The 19,743-nt window shown below is 44.3% G+C and overlaps 1 long non-coding RNA gene across 1 annotated transcript in view; it reads left to right on the plus strand.

The window, feature by feature from the left end:
• Nucleotides 1–19,743, plus strand: part of LOC141089170 (uncharacterized) — a 70,048-nt gene that overhangs the window by 20,082 nt on the left and 30,223 nt on the right. Inside the window, exon 3 of the long non-coding RNA XR_012232199.1 lies at nucleotides 2,185–2,255. This is a non-coding gene — a long non-coding RNA (uncharacterized lncRNA). The remainder of the gene's footprint in view (nucleotides 1–2,184; nucleotides 2,256–19,743) is intronic.

Below are 19,743 nucleotides of genomic sequence, written 5' to 3' on the forward strand. Positions count from 1 at the left end.
CATTGAGAACCTGCAGTCAATCGTCAAAAAGCGAGTGGACAAACAAAAATACAGATAAATTACAAGCACTTCGTACATAAGAATGGGTGAGTTAGGATTTCGCCCAGAAGTTGATATCCAGCATGATAGGGCGAAGTGCAGAAGCTTTATAAAATAAGGGACAACACTGTAAATACTGAGTCTTTGTATAAACTTGATGTATCTATCAATAAAAGTAAATTTATAAAATTACAAAGTAAACTTATAAAATTCTTATATAATAACCATAAAAACATTTGTCTAAAAAGTCTAAAAACACTGAAGAAGTAAATTACTTGTTTTGAACAGTGGATGTTTTGTGGTTCAACAACAGCATAAAGCATGGTCTAAGAAGTTTCTGTACAGGTATAAAGCATTGCAAAGCTTTATACCAGCGATCAACGTTAAAAAAGTGAAAGTCCCATAGTGGAACTAAGTAAGAAAGTAAGCAAAAATGTATAAGTATAGGAAAAAAAGACATTGCAAAATAATAAAACAATATTATACCAATAAATACACATTTCATATTTACGTAAAAAAACAAAAACAAAAAAGTACACAAATTTGATATTGGGCGTCCGGAACAACCCGATCTATAAAACTGTCACACTACTTAGCCCAGGGATCCTCAAACTACGGCCCGCGGGCCACATGCGGCCCGCGAAGGACTTTTATCCGGCCCCTGGCCAGGCTGACATTAACCGCACTGATTGCACCGCCCTCACTGCCGTGGTGAACCAATCAGCACTGCAGCCGTGATGAACCAATCAGCGCTGCAGCTCACAAACACTGCCACCCCCCCTGACACGCCCACTAAAGAACTAGACTGCAGAGTGAAAACTCGCGGGCGGGACGAGGCGCCGAGGAAAGGCGTTGTGAAGCCCTCAGTATGCAGCAGAGACCACACAGACGACGTGTTTGTCATCACGCCGCCTGCTCGGCCTAATGACGTCACGCCGCCTGTGCCGGAAGAAGACTGAGACGAGCGGGCGCCTCTTCAGAACAGCAGGGGACATAGGTGAGTACTGTTTTTTTTTTTTTTTTTTTTTCTTTTTAACTCCGGGTCCTATTGGGGACCTGTGCTGCAAAATGGGGACGTTTACATGCCTAGTAGGGACCTGTGCTGCGTATTGGGGACCTGTGCTACCTATTGGGGACCTGTATCTGCCTATTGGGGACCTGTGCTACCTATTGGGGACCTGTATCTGACTATTGGGGACCTGTGCTGCCTATTGGGGACCTGTGCTGCCTATTGGGGACCTGTGCTGCCTATTGTGGACATTTACCTGCCTATTGGGGACCTGTGCTGCCTATTGCGGACATTTACCTGCCTATTGGGGACCTGTGCTGCCTATTGGGGACATTTACCTGCCTATTGGGGACCTGTGCTGCCTATTGGGGACATTTACCTGCCTATTGGGGACCTGTGCTGCCTATTGGGGACCTGTACCTGCCTATTGGGGACCTGTGCTGCCTATTGGGGACCTGTGCTGCCTATTGGGGACGTTTACCTGCATATTGGGGACCTGTGCTGCCTATTGGGGACATTTACCTGCCTATTGGGGACCTGTGCTGCCTATTGGGGACATTTACCTGCCTATTGGGGACCTGTGCTGCCTATTGGGGACCTGTACCTGCCTATTGGGGACCTGTGCTGCCTATTGGGGACCTGTGCTGCCTATTGGGGACATTTACCTGCCTATTGGGGACCTGTACCTGCCTATTGGGGACATTTACCTGCCTATTGGGGACATTTACCTGCCTGTTGGGGACCTGTGCTGCCTATTGGGGACCTGTGCTGCCTATTGGGGACATTTACCTGCCTATTGGGGACATTTACCTGCCTATTGGGGACCTGTGCTGCCTATTGGGGACCTGTGCTACCTATTTGGGACCTGTGCTGCTTACTGGGGACATTTACCTGCCTTTTAGGGACCAATGCTGCCTCTTGGGGATTCTTGCACCACACTAGTCTGAGCCTGAGGTAAAAGTGGAGTTCCACCAATATGGGCACTGGTGAGGCTGCTTTGATGGGCACTGATCAGGCTGCATTGATGGGCAGTGCAGTCTGTATGTCTCTGTATGGGCAATTTTATTGCTGGTATATTGTTTTTGTAGCGCTGTATATATGTTGGTATTTTACTAATAGCAATTTTGAATCCCTAGGAAACAATGATATCAAGAAAGAGAAAAAATTGACTCGAAGTGTAGGATATTCGAAGAACCCAAAAGAATCGGTAAGTTTGATGATTTAACTTTACTTCTTCATTTTTAATATTGTATTTGTTCCTATTTTGTTTTATGATTTCTAAATAAGATATGTGCAGAGTGCCTACGAATTTGGTGCTAATTTTTTTTTAAACTATATTCCGGCCCACCAATGGTCCGAGAGACCGTGATCTGGCCCCCTGTTTAAAAAGTTTGAGGACCCCTAAAAGACGAATGTGAATAAAAATGGTGTAGTTGAAAACATAATCTTTTCCCGCAAAAAAACAAGCTCCATCAGTGGAAAAATAAAAAAAGTTGTAGCTCTTAGAATACAGCAATGCAAAAATAATTATTTTTTCTATAAAATAGTTTTCATTGTGTAAAAGTGCTAAAGCATTAAGAAATGATATAAATGTGGTATCGCTGTAATCGTACTGAACTGAAGAATAAAGCTGCCTTTACAATTTTACCACATGTGAAATGGCATATTCAGTTTGCCTCCCAAAAATCAGAATAGAAAACAAACAATGTTATGTGCCATAAAATGGTACCAATAAAAATGGCAAGTCGTCCATCAAGAAAACAGTCGTCACATGACTTTTTCAGTAGAAATATAGGAATATTATAGCTCTCAATATATGGTGATGCAAAACCTAGTTTTTTAAAAGTAAAGCGTCTTTTAGTGTGTGACAGCAGCCAAACATAAATAATAGATATAAATCTGGTATTACTGTAATTGCTCCGACCTGAGGAATAAAGTAGCCTTTTCACTTATACAAGGAGCAGCGTAAAAAGCAAATTAAACCAATTCTTGACTTGCTGTTGATTTGTTCATTCTGCCTCTGAAAAATCACAGTAAAGCTGCTGCCTCATTTTAGTAAATGGATCCGTTGGAGGTTTCATCTGAATCATGTTACTGAGATTTAGATTTAAATCCCAATGTAAGTGCTCAGCGCATAGCGCAGTTTAAATGTGATCCAGAATGTTTTGTAAAATGTTTCCAATAAAAACTTCAACTCAATCCACAAAAAAACAAGTCCCCACTCAGGTCCATCATCTGTCAAAGGAAATATAGGGGGCTTCCACGTTACTTGTAGCACGAAGTTTCTGGAAAAAGAGCTATGGCCCAAAAGAAATCAATCAAATTCTGCGATCCAAAATCCAAACTCCCTCTCCCTTCTGAGCTTCACAGTGTGCCTAAACCGCAATTAGCTCCACATCTTGGGCATATCTGTAACGATGAGAGCCTGCCTAATTTACGGGATCCATGTCTCCTGAAGCATGGGCTAGGCATAATGTACGGGCACTACACTGGCAGATTTGCAATTTTCACTCGGCAACATCTACTGCTGCTTGTTTCTGGAAAACACTCATTGAGTAAAGATCATCACTACACCTGTAGATAAATTTCCAGAGAGATGTAATTTCCAAAATGGAATTACTTGTGAGAGAATCCAGCTTTTTTTGTCTCTTAAGGGTACTGTATATGAAGTCTGCAAACTATTCTACGATAATTTGTTTTCCAAGAGTCAAATAGCAGTGGTGTATAGCTACATATGGGGTATTGCCATGTTCACCAGAAATTGTGTGACAGATTTTGTTGCCACTTTTAACCATTAGCCTGTGTGAAAATGTTAAATTTGGGGCTAAAACTGAATTTTGTGGTAACAAATTTAATTCAGGGCTCTGTCAATGTGAAATGGCACTCTTAAACCATTCCAACAAAATCTGAACTTCAGTATGGTTCCTCTTCCTGTTGTGAGTTCATTTTTCCCTTCACCATTGAGGTCTGATGAACTCCCTCCTCTGGTGAAGGAAGGTAGTGAGGCTGATTACCAAACACCTGGGCAGCTAGATGATGACTGGGTGGCTGGAATTGAGGACTGGATATAAGGCTGCCGACGCCCTTCTTCCTGGCTGGTGATTTTCCTGCTGGATTCTTGGAGACCAGTCTGATTCCTGCATCTCAAAGCTAAGTTTTTCTGCTCTGCTTTGTACTCTTCAGTTTTGTTTTTGTTTTTCCTTGTTTTCTTCCATCCCCGGCCGGGGGTGAGCTGAATTCCATTTTTGTCTCTGATCTGTTGATCTTTTGCTCTGTCTTCAGAATATATCTGAGTGCTGATATAGTCTTTTGAAGCCTAGCGACTTCAGGGCCTGTTTTTCCTATCAGTCGGTTGGCTCATTTTGATAGGGTTTTTGCGGATGGCAGACAGCAGCTTTCCTATCCTGTCCTATGTAGTTAGCTTGGGCCCCATCATTTGCTCAACCTATCTTTCTATCTGTGTTAGTGTTTTCATCTTGCTTCACCGTCATTATATGTTGGGGGCTGCCTATTGTTTTGGGGTCTGCTCTGGGGCAGTTTAGTTTTTCCCCTTTCTGTCATTAGGCTATGTAGTTCTCCGGCTGTGATCGATGGGTCTAGGGCACCGTAGGAACCCCCCACGGCTACTGCTAGTTGTTGTGGATAGGTCCAGGGGTCTGCAATCCGATAGCTGCCAACCTCTCTGGTTTTTCTGGACTTAGCTGGTATTTTGTTTTTTCCTCCATCGGTGACTCATCATAACAGAATCACCAGCCATACCACAGATCCTAGGGTACTCAATAGCAGGAGAGAATTGTAAAAAAAAAAAAGTGTCAGATTTTTTTTTTTTTGTGTGCATATTTTTTCCTCTATCTCTGAGGCCGTAGGGGGAATTTTTCTCTCAATGGAGATGAAGCAATTGTCTGATCGTGTGGAGCAGCTCGCTGCTGAAGTGCGGGGAATTTCCGCCTATCTTGCTCATTCACATGCTGCTGAACCAAAGATTCCCACTCCTGATGTGTTTTTTGGGGATCGGTCTAAATTCTTGAATTTCAAGAATAATTGTAAATTATTTTTTGCCTTGAAGCCTAACTCGTCGGGGAACTCCGCGCAGCAGGTTAAAATTGTCATCTCTTTGCTGTGCAGCGATCCCCAGGATTGGGCGTTTTCTTTGAAACCTGATGATCCTATTCTGAATAATGTAAACACATTTTTTCAAGCCTTGGGGTTGTTGTATGATGAACCTAATGCTATTGATCAGGCTGAAAAGACCCTGTTGGCATTAAGCCAGGGTCGGGATTCGGCAGAGTTGTACTGTCAAAAATTCTGAAAGTGGGCGGTCCTTACTATCTGGAATGATGGTGCCTTGGCAGCCCTCTTTCGGAAGGGTTTGTCAGAAACTGTAAAAGATACTATGGTGGGATTTCCTGTTCCCTCTGGTCTTGACGATTCTATGTCATTAGCCATTCAGGTGGATCGGCGTTTACGTGAACGCAAAACTACACGAGAGATGTTGCCACCTGTTGAATAAATGTCTGAACCTATGCAATGTGATAGAGTTTTGTCTAGGGCGCAACGTCAGGAGTTCAGAAGGCGTAATAAGCTGTGTTTTTTTTGTGGAGATGCCTCGCATATTATTTCTGTCTGCCCTAAACGAGAGAAACGTTGTGCACACACGTTTTCTGTGGGTGGTGTTCAACCTAAGTTTCTTCTGGCAATTACTCTGATCTGCTCCCTGTCCACATTTACCGCCAAGGCTTTTGTGGATTCAGGAGCAGCTCTTAACCTGATGGACTTGGATTTTGCTAAACGTTGTGGATTTCCTATGACACCTCTGCGGACGCCTATCCCTTTGAGGGGTATTGATGCTACTCCTTTGGCGAAGAATAAACCTCAGGTTTGGACCCAGGTGGTAATGCGGGTCGCCCCAGACCATCAAGAAAATTGCAGATTTTTGGTGTTGCATAATTTGCATGATACCATTGTTCTGGGGTTTCCCTGGTTGCAAATCCATAATCCAGTTCTGGATTGGAAATCTTTGTCTGTGGTGAGTTGGGTTTGTCGGTGTGCCCTTAGTCATGCTCCTGTTTTCTCCACCTCTCCCCAGTCGCATGATGTTCCTGACTATTTGGCTGACTTTTATGATGTATTTAGTGAGAATGAGTATGCGTCTTTGCCTCCTCATAGGAGTTATGACTGTGCAATTGAGCTGATCCCGGGGTGTAAATTCCCCAAGGGTCGGCTTTTCAATTTATCTGTACCCGAGCACGAGGCTATGCGATCCTATATTAAGGAGGCATTGGAGAATGGTCATATTAGCCACCCTTCACCCTTAGGTGCTGTTTTTTTTTTCGTGGCTAAAAAGGATGGTTCATTAAGGCCTTGTATTGACTATCGTGCCCTCAACAAAATTACTGTTAAATATCAGTATCCGCTACCCCTGATTTCTGATCTATTCTCCAGAGTTAAAGGTGATTGCTGGTTTACCAAGCTTGACCTCAGGGGGGCGTATAATCTTATTCGCATTAAGCATGGGGATGAATGGAAGACGGCGTTTAATACTCCGGAGGGACATTTTGAGTACCTGGTGATGTCTTTTGGGCTCACTAATGCCCCTTCTGTCTTCCAGTGCTTCATGAACGATATATTCCGAGACTTTGTGGATACATTTTTGATTATCTATCTGGATGATATTTTGATCTTCTCCAAGAATTGGGACTCTCATGTGGAACATGTTCGGATTGTGTTCCGGATTTTGAGGGAGAATTCCCTGTATGTCAAGGGATCGAAATGCCTTTTTGGGGTACAGAGGATTTCATTTTTGGGATTTATTTTGTCTCCGTCAACTATTGAAATGGACCCGGCCAAGGTACAGGCCATTTATGATTGGGTTCAGCCCACTTCTTTGAAGGCCCTCCAGAAGTTTTTGGGTTTTGATAATTTTTATCGGAAATTTATAGCTAATTTTTCTGGTATTGCCAATGCCATTGACGGATTTGACTAGGAAGGGTGCTGATGTGCTGAATTGGTCTCCAGAGGCTGTTTCTTCCTTTCAGGAGCTGAAGCGAAGATTCACTTCTGCTCCGGTTTTGCGGCAACCTGATGTCTCACTCCCGTTTCAGGTGGAGGTGGACGCTTCTGAGATTGGTGCAGGAGCGGTGTTGTCCCAAAAAGATCCTGTGACATCTAAAATGAATCCTTGTGCTTTCTTTTCCCGAAAGTTCTCCCCATCCGAACGTAACTATGATGTGGGGAATTGGGAACTGTTGGGCATGAAATGGGCATTTGAGGAGTGGAGACATTGGTTGGAGGGAGCCAAACACCAAGTCGTGGTCCTTACTGACCACAAGAATTTGATTTACCTGGAGTCGGCCAAGCGCTTGAATCCTAGACAGGCAAGGTGGGCCTTGTTTTTCACACGTTTTGATTTTGTGGTCTCTTTTCTTCCGGGCACTAAGAATGTCAAGGCAGACGCCCTCTCTAGGAGTTTCCTTGCTGATTCTCCTGTATGACTAAGCCTGCTACCATCTTAGGCGAGGGGGTAGTTCTTTCTGCCATCTCGCCCGATTTGAGACGTGCTTTGGAAGAGTTTCAGGAGGACAAACCTGAGCGTTGTCCCAGTGGAAAGTTGTATGTTCCTGACCAGTGGAGGAAGAGAGTGATGTCTGAAGTTCATTGCTCTGCATTGGCTGGTCATCCAGGTATTTTTGGTACTAGAGATCTGGTGAGTCGGTCTTTTTGGTGGCCCGCCTTGTCTCATGATGTCAGGAATTTTGTGCAGTCCTGTGGGGCTTGCTCCCGGTTTAAACCTTGTTCTTGCTCTAGTGGCTTGTTAATGCCTTTGCCGGTGCCCAGGAGGCCATGGACCCATATTTCACTGGATTTTATCTCTGATATGCCTGTCTCTCAGAGAATGACTGTTATTTGGGTGATTTGTGATAGATTCTCTAAGATGGTCCATCTTGTACCACTCCCTAAGTTGCCATCTTCCTCAGAGTTGGTGCCCTTGTTTTTGCAACAGGTGGTTTCGCTTGCACGGGATAACTGAGAACATTGTATCTGACAGAGGAGTTCAGTTTGTGTCTAGATTTTGGGGGACTTTCTGTTCCAAGCTGGGAATTCAGTTGTCCTTCTCCTCTGCGTTTCACCCTCAGACCAATGGGCAGACGGAGAGAACAAACCAGACTTTGGAGTCGTATTTGAGATGTTTTATTTCTGCCGATCAGGATGATTGGGTTTCATTTTTGCCCTTGGCCGAATTTGCTTTAAATAATAGAGCTAGTTCTGCCACTTTGATGTCACCTTTTTTTTGTAACTTTGGTTTTCACCCTCGATTTTCTTCAGGGCAGGTGGAGCCTTCTGCCTGCTCAGGTGTTGACACTGTGGTGGAGAGAATGCACCAGATCTGGGACCAAGTAGTGGATAAGTTGTCTCTCTCCCAGGAAAAGGCCCAGCGGTTTTCCAACCGGCGTAGGACCGTTGGTCCCCAGTTTAAGGTGGGTGATATGGTTTGGTTGTCATCAAAAAATATCGCTATGAAGGTGGCTTCTCCTAAGTTTAAGCCTAGATTTATTGGACCTTACAAGATTTTGGAGATTATTAATCCGGTCTCTTTTCGGCTGGCTCTTCCTGTCACATTTAAGATTCATAATGTGTTTCATAAGTCCTTGTTGAAGAGGTTTGTTGAACCAGTAGTTCCTGTGGGTTGGCACATCCTGACCCTATTTTGGTTGAAGGTAACATGGAATATGAGGTAGAGAAGATACTGGATTCCTGTCTGGCTAGACGGAGACTCCAGTATTTGGTTAAGTGGAAGGGTTATGGTCAGGAGGATAATTCCTGGGTCTCTGCCTCTGATATTCATGCCGAAAGATTGGTGCGTGCCTTTCATCGGGCACACCCGGATCGCCCTGGTGGCATGGATGAGGGTTCGGTGACCCCTCCTCAAGGGGGAGGTACTGTTGTGAGTTCATTTTTCCCTTCACCATTGAGGTCTGATGAACTCCCTCCTCTGGTGAAGGAAGGTAGTGAGGCTGATTACCAAACACCCGGGCAGCTAGATGATGACTGGGTGGCTGGAATTGAGGACTGGATATAAGGCTGCCGACGCCCTTCTTCCTGGCTGGTGATTTTCCTGCTGGATTCTTGGAGACCAGTCTGATTCCTGCATCTCAAAGCTAAGTTCTTCTGCTCTGCTTTGTACTCTTCAGTTTTGTTTTTCCTTGTTTTTTGGGAGTTCTGCCATCCCCGGCCGGGGGTGAGCTGAATTCCATTTTTGTCTCTGATCTGTTGATCTTTTGCTCTGTCTTCAGAATATACCTGAGTTCTGATATAGTCTTTTGAAGCCTAGCGACTTCAGGGCCTGTTTTTCCTATGAGTCGGTTGGCTCATTTTGATAGGGCTTTTGCGGATGGCAGACAGCAGCTTTCCTATCCTGTCCTATGTAGTTAGCTTGGGCCCCATCATTTGCTCAACCTATCTTTCTATCTGTGTTAGTGTTTTCATCTTGCTTCACCGTCATTATATGTTGGGGGCTGCCTATTGCTTTGGGGTCTGCTCTGGGGCAGTTTAGTTTTTCCCCTTTCTGTCTTTAGGCTATGTAGTTCTCCGGCTGTGATTGAGGGGTCTAGGGCACCGTAGGAACCCCCCACGGCTACTGCTAGTTGTTGTGGATAGGTCCAGGGGTCTGCAATCTGATAGCTGCCAACCTCTCTGGTTTTTCTGGACTTAGCTGGTATTTTGTTTTTTCCTCCTTCGGTGACTCATCATAACATCTTCCCTTCTAAGCTTTGCACTGTGACTCAAAAGCACTTTGGAACACATATGGGGTTTTGACGTACTCAGAGAAATTGCATAACAAATTGTACCATTCATTTTCTCCTATTATTTTTTATTGTGAAAATTAAAAACTTGGTGCCAAAGCAACATTTTAGTGGAAAAAATGGTAATTTTGTTTGGACTTCTGTTGTTTTGGCATGTCAGTGGCTTTTCATATATGACATGGCATCAGCAATCTATTCCAGCCAAAATTGAGCTCCAGTATTCAGTTGGCACTCATTCTCTTCTGAGCCCTGCTGTGTGCCCAAATAGTAGTTTTCCACCACGTATGGGGCATTGTTGCACTCAGGTTAAATTGCACAAAAAATTGTATGGTCCATTTTTACCTGTTACCCTTGTGAAAATGAAAAATTTTCGGCAATGTTAACATTTTTGCGCAAAAAATGTATTTTTTTAATTTTCAAGGCTCAACGTTATAAAATTCTGTGAAGCATCTGTGTATTCAATGTGCTCAGCACACATCTACATAGGTTACTTCAGGGGTTCAGTTTCCAAAATGGGGTGAGTTGGAGGCAGTTTCCACTGTTTAGGCACATCAGAGGCTCTGCAAACGTGACATGACACCTGCTATTGATTCCAGTCAAAAGTAAAATGGTGTGGCTTCCTTTCCGAGCCCTTCCATTCGCCCAAACAGTAGTTTTTCACCACATATGGAGTATTGGTGTACACAACAAATTGTTTAGTCCATTTTATCCTGTTATACTTGTGAAAATGCAAAATTTGAGGCTAAATCAACATTTTTGTGGGAAAACGTAACTTTTTTATTTTTTCTTTCCACATTGCTTTATTTCCTGTGAAGCATCTGAAGGGTGCATAAACTTCATGAATGTGGTTTTGAGGACTTTTTTGGGGTGATGTCACATTTTTGGTATTTTCTGTATATAGATCCATCAAAGTTACTTCAAATGTGATGTGGTCCCTAACATAATTGGGTTTTGTAAATTTCTTTGGAAAATTGAGAAACTGTTGATCAACTTTTCACCTTTACAACTTCCTAACAAAAAAGGTCATATTTAGAAATGATGCTAATGTAAAGTAGATGACATGTGTCAAATGTTATTTATTAACTGTGTTATGTGATATATCTCTCTAGTTTAGGCTACGGTCACACTCAGTATTTGATCAGTATTTTACATCAGTATTTGAAAACCAGTAGTGGGTCAAAACTGTAGAAGTGCTGCATGTGTCTATTATATTTCTTATTGTTCCTCACCTGATTTTGGCTTACAAATACTGAGGTAAAAGTCTGACCAAATAGTCAACATGAGACTGTAGCCTTAAGTACATAAAAATTAAAAGTTTTAAAATTTAAAAATTTATAAAATTTTGCCAAAATTCACATTTTCACAAATAAATGCAAACAATATTGGCTTGAATTTACCACTAAGGGCTCATACTCACTGGTGCGAAAATCGGATGAGTGTTATCCGATTAAAAATCGGATTACACTCTGGCCAATGTTAATTAATGGGTGACATCTCACTTGTGTTTTTTTTTCCCATCCAAAATTGGACTGAGAAAAAAATTGCAGCATGCTGCGATTTGCAGCGATTTTCCCTAGAAAATCGCCAATGCGAGTCAATGGGTGCGTGTAAAAATTTGACAGCACTCGGACCATGCAAGTGCTGTCAGATTTATACGCACCAGTGTCCTTTGAAAAGCCGGCAATTCATATGAGGCTACAGTATAATCACACTGACATCTCAGAAAAGAATAGATAGAATAGATATATACACATAGAATACATAGATATATACAGGTCAGTGACACACACACACATATATACAGTATGTATTTATATTAGATAGATAGAGTGAGACATATATACATCTTTACATTTCATAGACAGATACATAGTAGATTAGGTGATAATTCATTTGTCGGCTTCTGTCAAATCACACTGACAGCTCACAAAACACTAGATATATACACATACAATTCATATATATACACGTCAGTGACACACACATATGTAGAGATGAGCGACTTTTCCTTTTTCAGGGTTGAGTCAGGTTTCATGAAACCCGACTTTCTCAAAAGTCGAGTCGAACAAAATCGGCCGACTATAGGGAAAAGTCGGGGTCTGACTGAAACACGAAACCCAATGCAAGTCAATGGGGAAGCAAAGTCAGCAGGGAGTGGAGGACAGTAAACACATCTACAGTGCCCATTTCAATGCCAACGACATCAATTCTTATTACTTAAGCTTGGCCACCTTAATTTACTTTATAATAGTTACGCAATGAAAACTGGGGGTTAGTTGGCTAAAGTTGTGGGGGGGTAGGGCTGGCTCCAGGTTTTCGTGTGTCCCGGGCCAAAGAGTGTCAGTGGGCCCCTTTAACACATAACACAATTCATGATGCTCCGATACGGCAGAGAAATAGTGGTATAGTACAATGAAAAATACTTCACTTCTTACATCTCATGACTGATATCTATTTTAAATTCGACAATAGATAAAAAAACGGACAGTATAGTACTTCATACAGTATTATGGCCACCACATAGTGCACCATACAGAATAGTGAGCCCCATATATTTCTCCATACAGAATAATTGGTCCCATATTATGTTCCATACAGTATATGATGAGCTTCACATAATGCTACAGTATATGTTGGTCCCCATGGATGATGCTCCACTGTCTTATGGGCCCAAATAATGCTCCATATATAATGGGCCCCATTTATAAAGCTCCAGTGTATAATGGGCCCCATAGATGCTGCTCCAGTGTCTGATCTGCCCCATTTAGAATTTTCCATTATATGATGGGCACCATGGATGATACTCCAGTGTCTTATTGGCCCAAATAATGCTCCATATATAATGGGCCCCATTTGTAATGCTCCAGTGTATAATGGGCCCTGTAAATGCTGCTTCAGTGTCTGATGTCCCACATTTGGAATGCTCCAGTATATGATGGGCCTCATGGATGATGCTCCAGTGTCTTATGGGCCCAAATAATGTTCCATATATAATGGGCCCCATTTATAATGCTCCAGTGTATAATGGGCCCCGTAAATGCTGCTGAAGTGTCTGATGTCCCCCATTTGGAATGCTCTAGTATATGATGGGCCTCATGGATGATGCTCCAGTGTATGATGGGCCCAAATAAGGCTCCATATATAATCTGCCCCATTTAGAATGCTCCAGTATATCATGGGCCCCATGGATGATGCTCCATTATGTGATGGGCCCCATATCACATTCTCCTGTGTATAGTGCTCCCCAAAAATTGATCCCAACCTTTAAAAAAATTAAATACCTCTCCTCGCTGGGCACTGCTCTACTCTGGACTCCTCAGGATCAACATCTTCTAGCTCTCTGTGCTTGGACTGTTTAGGCAGAGGGCATACAGCGTGATGTCAATGCGCTCTCTGACCTGAATGTCACTGTCAGGAAACGCAGAAGACGTCATGGTGGTGGAGCAGGGAGAGGTAAGTATTGCAAGTGCTGTGGCCCTGAGCAAGCAGGGGGGGCCCACTCATGGGTGACGGCACTGGCACAGGGCCCCTCAGTACGCCAGTGTGTCTGACGGTGATTGGGCCCTCCCACCGGCAGAGACACTTTTGCATACTATGAGGGGCCCTGTGCCAGTGCCGTCGCCCACGAGTATGCCCCCCCACTGCTCAGGGAATCGGCACTTTCATCAGCACCTTCCTCTGTGTCACTGTGTAAGATGCTATAGTATGCGGGAAGGGGCACCTGAGTTTCATCAGAGTCAGATTCTAGCTCTGTAGAGTGCGAGGGGAATGTAGTGCTGTTAGTGACTGTACCAGCAGAATCATCTCGCAATGGCTGTGCATCAGTGCACTCCATCTCTGATTCATGTTGGACTGGGGAATTCAGGCTTTCACTTGATAACCCAGGCATGGTATGTGAAAACAGCTTCATGGAGTAATCTGAAGTGTGGCCTGCCACGTCCTTCACTTTTGGTGGGGTGAAGGACACAAGGAAAGGGGTTGTTCCTGACCAGAAGCCTGCAGTGATGACTCAGTGCTTGCATTTTTTGCAACTTCAGAAGAGGAGGTGATAGAGCTGGAGGCTGTTTCGGTAATGTAAGCCAAAACCAGTTCCTGATGCTTCGGCTTTAAAAGCGTTTTAAAGTCGAGCTGTGAAAACAGTTTATATTCTCAGACGCCAAAGACATCATCCTTAAAACAACTTGCTGCTGCTTACCACTATCTGTTCGATAGTGGGATACCTCGTGTGCAACACTGGCAGCTTGGATGGAGTGCTCGTGCGACAGCGCTCTGTGGACGAGATTTCGCTTCTGGAGGAGGAGGGTGGAATGCCTACAGCCAACTGTTTCCTATACCGTGGGCTAGGCAGTACTGTTCCACCGCCGTTGTCCCCTGTGGAGCCAGCATCCACCACATTAACCAAGTGTGCAGTGATGAACACGTAACGGCCCTGGCCATGCCTACTGACCCATTCATCTGTTGTGAGGTGCACCTTTCCACTCACAGATTGTTTGAGTGCATGGACAATGCGGTCTTTCACATGCAGGTGGAGGGCAGGGATGGCTTTTCAAGAAAAGAAGTGCCGACTGGGTAGGTCATAGTGTGGGACAGTGTAGGCCATGAGGTCTCGGAACGCTTCGCTTTCAACCAAACAGAAGGGGCATCATCTCTAATGAGATCAGTTTGGCAATGTAGCCAGTTTGTTCAAAGCCAGTGTACGCGGAAGAGATGATGAGTACTTTCTTGTCCTACTCAGAGTGTTTGGTAGGGTGAGCTGGACATGAGAGCTGCATAGGGGGGAACTAGCAGTGGACAATAAGGACTGAGAGGGGGTTGGTGATGGTGGTGTTGGTGATGGCCTTTATTCAGTCTTTGTTTCCAAAAACATTGTGATTCCCTGACTGCTTTGGCCTTGCGACGACACCTCAACATTTCCTGCTGGTGGTGTGCTTATCAGTGGCCTTTCAGTGGGGGAAGGAATGTAGCGTTGCTGGCTACCTTCAGTCAGAGCAGGTGCACATGTGCTAACTGAGGTTTTGTAGTCCATCCACGCTTGCAAGTGCATGGTGGTTAAATGTCTAAGCATGCAACTGGTGTTTAAATTTCAGAGATTTTTACCTCGGCTAAAGGTCCTTCCGCACTTCTTACAGATAACCTTTGCCTCATCAATAGGATTTTGGTAAAAAAAAGTGCCACATCGCACTCTTCCTGCTATGGTATACATTTTCAGGGCTTGCACGGTGTGCAAATTGGACCATCTGGCCAATCTGTCCTGCAACTCTTTTTGATTTTTTAGCAAGTTTTGGTACAGCTACGGGCCTGCCAGATAACCGCTGCTGCGATGTCGATGCCTGCTGCGGATCCTTCTCCTCTTCTGAGCTATTGCCAGCGGCACCCTCTTCCCCCAATGGATGCCAATCCGGGTCAACAACTGGGTCATCCATCACCTATTCTTCAATGTCATCTGCTCATTCCTCTGTGTCACTGTGTAAGGTGGTATAGTATGCGGGAAGGAGCACCTGAGTTTCATCAGGGTCTGATTCTGGCTCACTATACTGCAAGGCAAATGTATTGCACTGGGTCAATGTACCAACAGAATCATCTAGCAGTGGCTGTGCATCAGTGCACTCCATGTCAGATTCATCTTGGACTGGGGAATTCAGGATTTGACTTGATAACCCAGGCATGGTATGTGAAAAGAGCTCCATGGAGTAATCTGAAGTGTTTTCTGCCGCATCCTTCACTTTTGGTGTGGGTAAAGGACACAAGGAAAGGTGTTGTTCCTGACCAGAAGCCTGCACTGATGACTCAGTGCTTGCAGTTTTTGAAACTTCAGAAGAGGAGGCAATGGAGCTGGAGGCTGTTTAGGCAATGTAAGACAAAACCAGTTCCTGATGCTCCGGCTTTAAAAGCGGTTTACCTACTCCAGGAAAAGGGAACCTTAAAGGCCTTCTTGTGCCAGACGATGGTGCCGGTTCAACACCTCCTGCCTTAGCTGCTATTGTGCTTTTAACATAACCACCAGATGCCTCACCACCATCAGTACCAGCTGCGCCCCTCCGCCCACGTACGCGGCCTCTTCAACGAGACTTCCTCATGTTTGGAAAAATGTACCAAAAGTACCAGCAGAGATATGGTACTGTATGAGAAGCGGACAGCTCTGTATGGTGTATATATGGAAAATTTGAATTATCCGTCTATTTTGTAACGGAGTCACACACAGACGCTGTCTCTGTATCGATTTGACCGTAATTAAACAGCAGATATGGGATACTGCTTGACAAGCAGACAGCTCTATACGGTGTATGAATGGAAAATTTGAATTATCCGTCTATTGTTTAACGGAGTCACGCATGGACGCTGTCTCTGTGTCGATTTGACCGTAATTAACCCCTTACCAACATTGGACGTAATATTCCGTCCATGTGACCCTGGACCTAATAGCGATCAGTGGCGCCCTCGTGGTGAGCGCCGATGATAGCGGCCGGGTGTCAGCTGATTATCACAGATGACACCCGGCACAATTTGTCAGGGGCGGTCACGGACCGCCCCCGACACGTTATCCCCTTGCACACCGCGATCAAATACGATCGCGGTGTACCGGGGGTTAAAGGGAAGCATCGGCAGGGAGGGGGCTTCCTCCGTGCTTCCCTGAGCCCCCCACATCAGCGCAATGTGCAGTGCTGCTGCGGGGGGCTCTATCCCTGCAGGTCCTCGGATCCAAGATGGTGACGGGGACCTTCGGGGGCCTGCAGGGAGCTGGCTTCCTCAGTGCCTGCAAAGCGCAGGCATGAGGAAAGCCTGTGCAGTGCTTGTGACAGATCACTGATCTGTCACAGTGATCTGTGATGTGACAGATCAGCGATCTATCACATGACAGGTATGTCCCCCTGGGACAATGTAATAAAGTAAAAAAAAAAAAAGTGTAAAAATAATTTTAAAAAAATCGCTAAATAAATAAAAAAAAAAATATTCCCAAATAAATTCATTTTTTGGAAATAAAAAAAAACAAAACAATAAAAGTACACATATTTGGCATCGCCGCGTCCGTAACGACCCGCCCTATAAAACTGTCCCACTAGTTAACCCCTTTAGCGAACCCCTTAAAAAATAAAAATAAAAAACGAAGCAAAAAATAATTGTCATGATCCAGGACGGGGTTTCGCTTTGGCCCGTCCTGATCAGACTGGGGGTTAATTGTTCCGCCTCTCTCTGGCAGAGGGTGGCTATTTAATGCTCACTGGACCTAGGTCCGGTGTCAGTTATACTCCTGCCCTCGGCTGAGTTAGTTGACCTTGTGCGTACGTGTGACTTGTGCCTGATATCTTGCTTGCTTGTTTGGTTTTGATCCGTTTCTGTCCCTGTTACGAGTTCTGCCTGGCCCTCTTGTACTGCGCTACCTCTCGTGTATGACTCTCTGCTTGTGACCCGACTTCTCTCTGCTCGTCCCCTTGGTACCACGTCGCCCTCTTTGCCTGTTTGTCCCTCCTGTGCCTCGTTTGCCCGTACTGTTGTGACCTCCGTTTTGCCTGACTCTGAGTTGTTTTATGGTGTCCTGTCATATCTGAAAGCAGGATGCTAAGCCCCGCCCCCTTGCAGTCACCTGATCATAGGTCCTGTGCCAGCTTGCTAGTTTCAGTGTCCGCAGGTCCTGTGCCTCTTTACTTTCCGGCGCTGACTGGACCCTGACACTAATAGTTTGAAGCACGCATTGTCACCTCTGCTGCCCTGCTCCACAGGTATCTTTTAGCACTGTTTCTGTACTCAGGACACGCGCACTGGCTCTGTGAGCGAGTGTAGTGCGGTGTCTCTGACAATAATGATTTATTATCATACCGCCGAACAAAAAGTGCAATAACGTGCGATCAAAAAGACGCATATAAATATCCATGCTAACGCTGAAAACGTCATCTTGTCCCGCAAAAAACGAGCCACCATACAGCATCATCAGCGAAAAAATAAAAAAGTTATAGCTCACAGAATAAAGCGATGCAAAAATAATTATTTTTTAAATAAAATTGTTTTCATTGCATAAAAGCGCCAAAACATAAAAAAAGACCTAAATGGGGTATCGCTGTAACCGTACTGACCCGAAGAATAAAAGCGCTTTATCAATTTTACCGCAGGCGGAACAGAGTAAACGCAACCCCCAAAAGAAATTCTTGAAACGCTGGTTTTTGTTCATTCTGCATCCCAAAAATCAGAATAAAAAGCGATCAAAAGAAGTCACATGCCCACCAATGATACCAATAAAAACGTCAACTCGTCCCGCAAAAAATAAGACCTCACATGACTCAGTGGGTCAAAATATGGAAAAATTATAGCTCTCAATATGTGGTGATGCAAAAACTATTCTTACAATAAAACGCGTCTTTTAGCGTATGACAGCTGCCAAACATAAAAACCGCCATAAATAGTAAATCAAACCCCCGTTATCACCCCCTTAGTTAGGGAAAAGTAATAAAATTAAAAGAAAATGTATTTATTTCCATTTTCCCATTAGGGCTGGGGCTAGGGTTAGGACTAGGGTTAGGGTTAGGGCTGAGATTAGGGTTAGGGGTGTGTTGGGGTTAGGGTTGGAGTTATAATTGGGGGGTTTCCACTGTTTGGGCACATCAGGTGCTCTCCAAATGCAACATGGCGTCTGATCTCAATTCCAGCCAATTCTGCATTGAAAAAGTCAAATGGTGCTCCTTCCCTTCCAAGCTCTGCCATGCACCCAAACAGTGGTTTACCCCCACATATGGGGTATCAGCCTACTCAGGACAAATTGCAAAACAACTTTTGGGGTCCTATTTCTCTTAGGAAAATAAAAAATTGGGGGCAAAAATATCATTTTTGTGGAAAAAAATGATTTTTTTATTTTCACGCCCGGGCGTTATAAACTTCTGTGAAGCACTTGGGGGTTCAAAGTGCTCACCACACATCTAGATAAGTTCCGTGGGGAGGGTCTAGTTTCCAAAATGGGGTCCCTTGTGGGGAGTTTCAATAGTTTAGGTACATCAGGGGCTCTCCAAACGCACATGACACCCGCAGACCATTCCATCAAAGTCTGCATTCCAAAACGTCACTACTTCCCTCCTGAGCCCCGACGTGTGCCCATACAGTAGTTTTCTCCCACATATGAGGTATCAGCGTACTCAGGACAAATTGGACAACAACTTTTGGGGTCCAATTTCTCCTGTTACCCTTGGGAAAATAAAAAAATTGGGGACTAAATGATCATGTTTGTGGAAAAAAAAATGATTTTTTTATTTTTATGCCCGGGCATTAAAAACTTCTGTGAAGCCCTTGGGGGTTCAAAGTGCTCACCACACATCTAGATAAGTTCCTTAGGGGTCTAGTTTCCAAAATTGGGTCATTTGTGGGGGGTTTCCACTGTTTAGGTACATTAGGGGCTCTCCAAAGGCAACATGACACCCGCAGACCATTCCATGAAAGTCTGCATTCCAAAAAGTCACTACTTCCCTCCTGAGCCCCGACGTGTGCCCATACAGTAGTTTTCTCCCACATATGAGGTATTAGCGTGCTCAGGACAAATTGGACAACAACTTTTGGGGTCCAATTTCTCCTGTTACCCTTGGGAAAATAAAAAAAATGGTGACTAAAAGATCATGTTTGTGGAAAAAATAAGATTTTTTTTATTTTCACGCCTGGGCGTTATAAACTTCTGTGAAGCACTGGGGGGTTCAAAGTGCTCACCACACATCTAGATAAGTTCCATTGGGGGGTCTAGTTTCCAAAATGGTGTCATTTGTGGGGGTTTTCACTGTTTTGGTACATCAGGGGCTTTCCAAATGCGACATGGTGTCCGATCTCAATTCCAGCCAAAAAAGTCAAATGGTGCTGCTTCCCTTCCGAGCTCTGCCATGAGCCCAAATAGTGGTTTATACCCACATATGGGGTATCAGCGTA

This window comes from Dendrobates tinctorius, unplaced genomic scaffold (assembly GCF_039654945.1).
Source record: "Dendrobates tinctorius isolate UK_male_01 unplaced genomic scaffold, ASM3965494v1 ptg000044l, whole genome shotgun sequence".
NCBI lineage: Eukaryota > Metazoa > Chordata > Amphibia > Anura > Dendrobatidae > Dendrobates > Dendrobates tinctorius.